This window comes from Colobus angolensis, unplaced genomic scaffold, assembly GCF_000951035.1.
Source record: "Colobus angolensis palliatus isolate OR3802 unplaced genomic scaffold, Cang.pa_1.0 Scaffold134, whole genome shotgun sequence".
Lineage (NCBI taxonomy): Eukaryota > Metazoa > Chordata > Mammalia > Primates > Cercopithecidae > Colobus > Colobus angolensis.
This window is the reverse complement of record NW_012114422.1, coordinates 201,620-209,570: the sequence shown is the minus strand read 5'-3', so window position 1 is coordinate 209,570 and position 7,951 is coordinate 201,620. Positions and strand designations below refer to the sequence as shown.

The 7,951-nt window shown below is 40.9% G+C and overlaps 1 protein-coding gene across 1 annotated transcript in view; it reads left to right on the top strand.

Annotated features, from left to right (window-relative positions):
- The window catches only part of TBC1D12 (TBC1 domain family, member 12), a 161,103-nt gene that overhangs the window by 83,294 nt on the left and 69,858 nt on the right, over positions 1 to 7,951 (top strand). Inside the window, exon 3 of the mRNA XM_011934308.1 lies at positions 312 to 427. The gene's annotated coding sequence lies outside the window, so the exon portion shown is untranslated. The remainder of the gene's footprint in view (positions 1 to 311; positions 428 to 7,951) is intronic.

The following is a 7,951-nucleotide window of genomic DNA, read 5'->3' as shown; positions in this document are numbered from 1 at the left end:
AACTATCATTATGTTTTGTTTTTAGTAGAGGTGAGGTGTTGTCCCTTGCCCAGGCTGGTCTTGAACTCGTGAGCTCAAGTAATCCTGCCACCTTGGCCTCCCAAGTGTTGGAATTATAGGCATGAGCTCCCAACTCCCCTCCACCTCCCAAAAAATTTTTTTTATTTTTTGTCTGCTTGATATTTTTACCAAATTATTTTTTGAATTGTTTGTATCTCTTATTATAGCATAATACTCTTAATGATACAGATTTAATAATACAAACTATGTTGGAGCAGTTTCTGCATAAGGTATGTTTTAATTTACTCTAGGAATATGAAGCACGAACGGGGAGGACTTGTAAACCACCACCTCAGTCTTCAAGACGCAAGAATTTTGAATTTGAGCCACTTTCTACCACTGCCCTGATTCTTGAGGATCGCCCATCGTAAGTATTTGAGTGATAATTAGTAAAATTGTTTATATTTTAAAGTTAAATTTAATTTTGTTCACTATTTTAAAAGATAGCAAGAAAGATACTGAGAGAGATACGCAAAGGATTTAATATTTACAAAATTTAATCCCTGTTGTCTATCCTAAAACTATGTGGGGAGAATATATTTTTCTTGGGTTTTCTGTTTAGAGACAGGGTCTTGCTATGTTGTCCATGCTGTTCTCAAACTCAAGTGATCCTCCTGCCTCAGTCTCACCTTCCAGCATTATAGGCACGCACTGCTGGCCTTAGTAGAGAGTATATTATTGTTGTCTAAGACTTAACACATATTTTCTAGAGGTCTCTGTGAGTTAGTATATGAAACATAATAAACTATTGGCTCTTCATGTCTGTTTCTATTTCAGTTCTCTGCTCCTCCATTTTAATGTGATAGGGCAATTATTTTTCCTTTCTTGACATTAAATATGTATTTAAGATGTGCTTGTCTTTGCCTTTTGTACTATGTAACTACTTAGGTAAGCAAAAGTTTTATTAAGGAAGTAAGCATATACTCCAAGAGAGGAGTGGGCTGACCCAGCTGGGAGCCTGCTATTATTATTAAGAATACATTTATTGGGCCGAGTGTGGTGGCTCATGCCTGTAATCCCAGCACTTTGGGAGGCCGAGGTGGGTGGATCACAAGATCAGGAGTTCGAGATCAGCCTGACCAGCCTTGTGAAACCCCGTCTCTACTAAAAATACAAAAAAGTAGCCAGGCATGGTGGCACACGCCTGTGGTCCCAGCTGCTCGGGAGGCTAAGGCAGGAGAATTGCCTGAACCCAACAGGCAGATGTTTCAGTGAGCCGAGATCGTGCCACTGCTCTCCGGCCTGGATGACAGAGTGAGACTCCATCTCAAAAACAAAACAAAACAAAACAAAGAATACGTTTCTTATTTATTTATTTATGTTTGTTTTATTTTTATTTATTTTTTATTTTTGAGACAGAGTTTTGCTCAGTCACCCAGGCTGGAGTGCAATGGTATGATCTCAGCTCGCTGCAACTTCTGCCTCCTGGGTTCAAACCATTCCCTTGGCACAGCCTCCTGAGTAGTTGGAATTACAAGCTTGCACTAACATGCCTGGCTAGTTTTTCTTTTTGTGTTTTTAGTAGAGACAGGGTTTCGCCATGTTGGCCAGGCTGGTCTTGAATTCTTGACCTCAAGTGATCCACCCACCTCAGCTTCCCAAAGTGCTGGGATTACAGGCATTAGCCACCATGCCTAGCCTAAGAATACATTCTTAATGCTCAGCAAAACATCTTAAATTGTTCTTTTCCCATATCTGCCCTTCTCTGTATTTTCCACAGTGCTGCTGTACATCAGAATATTGTCTGATTTATTATTAAACAAAACACATCCTAAAGCAAGACCACTTGGTTCTTAGCTCTTTTTCTCCTCCTCGGGTTTTCTGGATCTATTGTTTTTCTTTTACTAGAATTCTCTCTCTGTCCCTCTCTTTCTTTTTAATTTAATTTAATTTGATTTGTAGAGGCTGAGTCTTGCTCTGATATTGAGGCTGGAGTGCAGTGGCACAATCGTAGCTTACTGTAGCCTCAAACTCCCGGCCTCAGACAATCCTGCCACGTCAGCCTCCCTAGTAGCTAGGACTATGTGAGCACACCACCGCACCTGGCTAAAGAATTCTCTCTCTTTCTCTCATTTTTTTAAAATGTAAAAGTTCCTAGCCTTTCTTGCCATTGTCCTGATCTGTACCTTTTTCTACCCATTATCCTGATGAACATAATAAAAGAATCTGGAGCCAAATAGAAGAGTATAGAATATTTTTTGGACGTTGCAAGAGAAAGCCGGACCTGTTAAGTATATTATTGTTTTATTCTGGTTACATTCCCTCATACTAAAGAATTGTGGTCCCAATACTCCTCTTTTAGAATTTGATGAATATGTTTATACTCATCTTTTCATTGCTTAAAAAAAGCATTTTAGAAACTTAGTTATGAGAACATGTGAAATTTTATTTCAGACTTGCTGCCAGGGATTACAATGAACCAGGCCAATTCAAAGATTCCTTTCTTGGTGGAGACATTTATAGGAAAACAAGAATGGTTAGATAAACAAGAAAAGAATAACTTGTTAAAGATCTTTAGACTTTGCAACTGTCAGCTGAGTACGTAGATAAGTTCCCAGAAGAGTTTGCGTGAGCTTGTTAAAATTTATCCGAAATGGATTATGCTTTTTACCAGGTATGTTAATTTCTTCCCAGAAAGCGTTTATGAAAATATCACTTGGCCGGGTGCAGTGGCTCACGCCTGTAATCCCAGCACTTTGGGAGGCCGAGGCGGGTGGATCACAAGGCCGGGAGATCGAAACCATCCTGGCTATAACATGGTGAAACCTCATCTCTGGTAAAAATACAAAACATGAGCTGGGCATAGTGGCGAGCGCCTGTAGTCCCAGCTACTCGGGAGGCTGAGGCAGGAGAATGGCGTGAACCTGGGAGGCGGAGCTTGCAGTGAGCTGAGATAGTGCCACTACACTCCAGCCTGGGTGACAAGGCAAGACTCCATCTAAAAAAAAAAAGAAAATATCACTCAAAAAGTTCTGTTCTACATAGTGTTGGGGACAAATCTTTCTTTACACCATACTCTATTTTATATCATATCTGTCTCTTTAGGTTCTGCCTCCATGCCTTTGCTCATGTTATTCCCCTGTCTTGGAATTCCCCTGTCTTATTTCTACTTCTTACTTACTCAGTCCTTAAGGATTAGGCTTTATCTTTTCTATCAAGTCTTTAGTGATTTCTTCAGCCTTCCGTTGTATCTACTTCTCTTGTACCTTTCTTGTAACACACAAAGAGTTCCTTGAAATAATGTTCAATGAAATTGGCCTAAAATAATATGGTAGACATAATAACATTATGAAAAGAACTGAATGTACAAAAAGATATAAACAGCTGGAAAATAGTACTTTTATTTTCACTCAAACTATCTGTAGTTATATTATTATAATAAATGTTATAGCTTTTATTCTGTTTCTGTGTGTTTGCTCATCTGTAATATAGAGACTGAATTTGGTCTCTGGTGTTCCACTCAACACTGAGATGCTGTGGTTAACTAAGAATTTTGTTCACCTTTTTAAATTTGAAGGGGCATTTTTGGTGTGGGGAAGTTATTTATATGACTTATGTAACTAAAACAAACCAACAAAGTGTTTTCATGGTGTTGGAGTGTGAGGGTTTGTAATCACTTACTCTTCTACTTCAACCAATTGAAAAATAGATAATGGAGAACAGAAGAGAATGAAACTTTCAATTTTATTGGGTATAAAACCAGATGAGGGGAAGAAAACTCTACGTGGGAATACCTGGGTACAACCTGAGTACTAAAGTGGAACTTTGTACTTTATCTCCCTCATAATACTCTTCTAGCAGACTTGGGCCAGCTAACATCTGTCTAGTTATAGCCGAAGAAGTTAGAACAGAGATCTGAGTAATCTTAGGTTTCTTCTGTTTATGGATGCAGGCAGGTCCAAGAGGCCTGTTCTGCTTTTGTGTCTTATCTACTGGTAATGCCACTACTTCAACAAAGAGGTGGCATCTGGAAGAAGATAGAAATTATTCTACAGCAGGGCTCCCCAAACCCCAGGCCAAAGACTGATTCTGGTTAGGAACTGGGCTGCACAGCAGGAGGTGAGCAGTGAGTGAGTGAGTGAATGAGTGAGTGAGTGAGTGAGTGAGCAAGCGAGCAAAACTTCATCAGTATTTACAGCTGCTCCCCATTACTTGTGTTACTGCTTGAGCTCCATCTCCTGTCAGGTCAGCGGCAGCCTTAGATTCTCATAGGAGCATGAACCCTATTGTGAACTGTGTGTGAGAGGGACTTAGGTTGTGTGGTCCTTATGAGAATCTAATGCGTGATGATCTGTCACCTTTTCCCATCACCCCCAGATGGGACTGTCTAGTTGCAGGAAAAGCAACTCAGGGCTCCCACTGGTTCTACATTATGATGAGTTGTATAATTATTACATATTGCAATGTAATAATAATAGAAATAAAATGCACAATAAATGTAATGCACCTGAATCATCCTAAAATCATCCTCCCATCTCAGCCCATGGGAAAATTGTCTTCCGTGAAACTGGTCTCTGGTACCATAAAGGTTGGGGACCAGGGGTCTAGACCATCTACAAATTTCACCTTATTAAATAGATGACTAGATCTCCTAAACTGTGCCCAGCAAATCATTTGCCATGACTTGTAGAAAAGAAACAACAGCCGGGCGCGGTGGCTCACGCCTGTAATCCCAGCTCTCAGGGAGGCAGAGGCGGGAGGATAGCTTGAGCCCCGGAGTTCGAGACCTGCCTGGGTAATACAGCGAGACCCCGTTCTCCACAAAAAGGAAAAAAAAAAAGACGAAAAGAAACAACAGAGGAGCTAGGCGTGGTGGCTCCCATCTATAATCCCAGTACTTTGGGAGGCCGAAGCAGGAGGATCGCTTGAGGCCAGGAATTCAAGACCAACCTATGCAAAATAGTGATACTCTGTCTCTACCAAAAATAAGCCAGGGTGTGGTCGTACATACGTGTAGTCCTAGCCTACTTGGGAGGATTTCCTGAGCCCAGTAGTTTGAGGTTACAGTGAGCTGTGATTGCACCACTGTACTCCAGCCTGGGTGACAGAATGAGATCCTGTCTCAAAAAAAATGAAATAAGATGACAGAGATTGCAGTTGCAAAAGGGATTAAGCTTCACACCAGCAGCATTTCATCTTATGTGAAGAGAAGGATCAGGCCTATTTCGTGGAAGCCAGTAGGTGGTTAGAAATTTTAAAGGCAGGATTTGTAGTTAAACTGGAAATGTAGGCCAGATGTGCTGGCTCACGCCTGTAATCCCAGCACTTTGGGAGGCCGAGGCAGGGGCAGATCATGAGTTTAAAAGATCGAGACCATCCTGGCCAACATGGTGAAACCCCATCTCTACTGAAATACAAAAATTAGCTGGGCGTGGTGGCATGCACCTGTAGTCCCAGCTATTCAGGAGGCAGAGATAGGAGAATCGCTTGAACCCAAGAGGTGGAGGTTGCAGTGACCAGAGATTGTGCCACTGCACTCCAGCCTGGTGACAGAGCGAGACTCTGTCTTAAAACAAACAAACAAACAAACAAAAAAACTGGAAATGTGATTTAAATTAAGCTGTTTCTCGAATGGTAAAATGAAAGTTTCTAAAGGTAAATGAAGTACAGCTATCAATCAAACAATTTTCTGTATCTTAAGGGCTCTGAGTCCAGTCAGAAAAACAAATCAATGTAGTAATTTCAAATAGAGGAACTTTAATAGAGGAATTCATTGCAAGGTTGTTAAAAGGACTAGAAAAGCAAAAGAAGGGAATATAGGTTCAGAAGATTAATAATTCCAGAAAGGTATGTACTGCTCTGGGATGTAGAAGCAAAAGAAAAAAAGTAATATTACCCAGAGTCCAGTATCACTGTTTACCGGAAAACTAGATTTATATTTAGCTTCTATTTTTTCATGTGGTCTTATTTTCTTTACAGTAAATGAAGTTTTTTTTGCAAGTATTAACATAATGAAAAGGGATATTGTAATTATTTTGCATGGAACTATATGGAATCCATCATTGCTTTTATCTTCACATCCTTTGTAATTCTAGGAAGCACTTTATCTGAAATTTAGGAACAGTTAAATCCATTATTCTTTTACAGAAATCCAGAGAGGCAAGCAGAATAGCTTGTAAAAGGAAATAAGAGAGACTTAAGGCTAGGATTTTGGAGTTAATAGTTGGTCTTATGACTTGGGTAGAAAGTAGCTTTGGACAGAATCGATTTGCAAGATTTAAGGCAGTTAGTGTGTGCAGACAATACTAGGAATTATAAGATTCAGTGGATCTGGATGTGAGGACTAAACTCCATGGATTTTAAATGTGGTTAGAGTTTGTGATGGCTTTTGACCTTTAGAGCATCATCATTGATTAATTGGTATATGATTAAGTAGTTACATTCAACTACACATAAGAGACTCCCCAAATAGTAGCCTAAATACACAAGAATTTAAGTGTGTAAGTAGCCCAAATTAAGTAGTTCCACACTAGTATGGTGGCTCCATGTATCAAAGACAAGGGTTGATATCTTTCACCATATTCAGAAGAAACTTTATTTTCATGCTGACCTTATGCTAACCACAGAATGGGCTTGGGGACCCACTGGACCCACAGTAAGACAGACTTGAGCTAAAACTCCACTAATCGCCTGACCTCTACATACCTCTACTTTGACTCTGGACTATGGTAACATTTTGGGTCTCTTGCAATTAGTGTCAGATCAGAGCCGATATCCAGTAGTCCCTGAATGATCTGATTGTTTTCTTTTACCTAATGAATAGTTACCCAGTAAAAGGCCCCTTTGGGGAAGGCTGGGAGAAAGATTAATGGTGTAAAATTTTGGTAGTGTACTGGAGTCCTCTCAAGGGGATCCATCATCATCTGCATTCAAAGGATTCTGGGTCTGTAAACTGGCTCAAGTCTGGGGAGTGATTGAGGGCCTGTTAGTCTTCATGATTCAGGATAGACCTTATTCTCTTGACCTAGCACTTTTCTGCTTATATAGATCAACTAAGAATGTAGTAGGTTTCTTTTTTTCACTTCTAGCAATATCGTATCAACTAGCCAACACAATAGGTTTGTGCAAGTCATACTACTCTGATTGCTACTTTGACTCTGCTGTTCATTATGGTAATTACACTCACCTTGCTTTGGTGGTTGAGTGCTGCCACTTGGTCCCTGCCACCCCAGGATTCAGTTATTCCCATTGCATTTAGGTTTCCCAGTTCAGTGACCACAGTTCCCACTGGAAGGTCTGGCGTACAAAAAAGTAATCACAGAGTTCTTCAAGGATGCTGGGGCTCCCATCACAATTTTATTTCTCACAATTGCAGTGAAAAATATGTCATCTGTGCCTGTAATCCTCGTACTTTGGGAGGCCGAGAAGGGCGGATCATGAGGTCAGGAGATTGAGACCATCCTGTCTAACACAGTGAAACCCTGTCTCTACTAAAAATACAAAAAATTAGCCGGGCATGGTGGCAGGTGCCTGTAGTCCCAGCTACTCGGGAGGCTGAGGCAGGAGAATGGTGTGAACCTGGGAGGCAGAGCTTGCAGTGAGCTGAGATCGTGCCACTGCACTCCAGCCTGGGCCACAGAGCGAGACTCTGTCTCAAAAAAAAGAGAAAAATATGTCATCTCTGGGGTACAATGGCTCATGAGTGTAATCCTAGCACTTTGGGAGGCCAACATGGGAGGATCACTTGAGCCCAGGAATTTGAGACCATCTGGGCAACATAGGGAGCTGCTGTCTCCATGAAAATTTTTTAAAATTAAAAATAAATTTTAAAAAGAGACAAGTATGTTTTCTGGATCCTTCTGTTGGAACCCCCGAAAGAGTCCCGCTCTGGGCAGGGGTCGCCGCGAGGGACCACTCGACACCGAAATCACAGCAGAGAGACACTTTTATT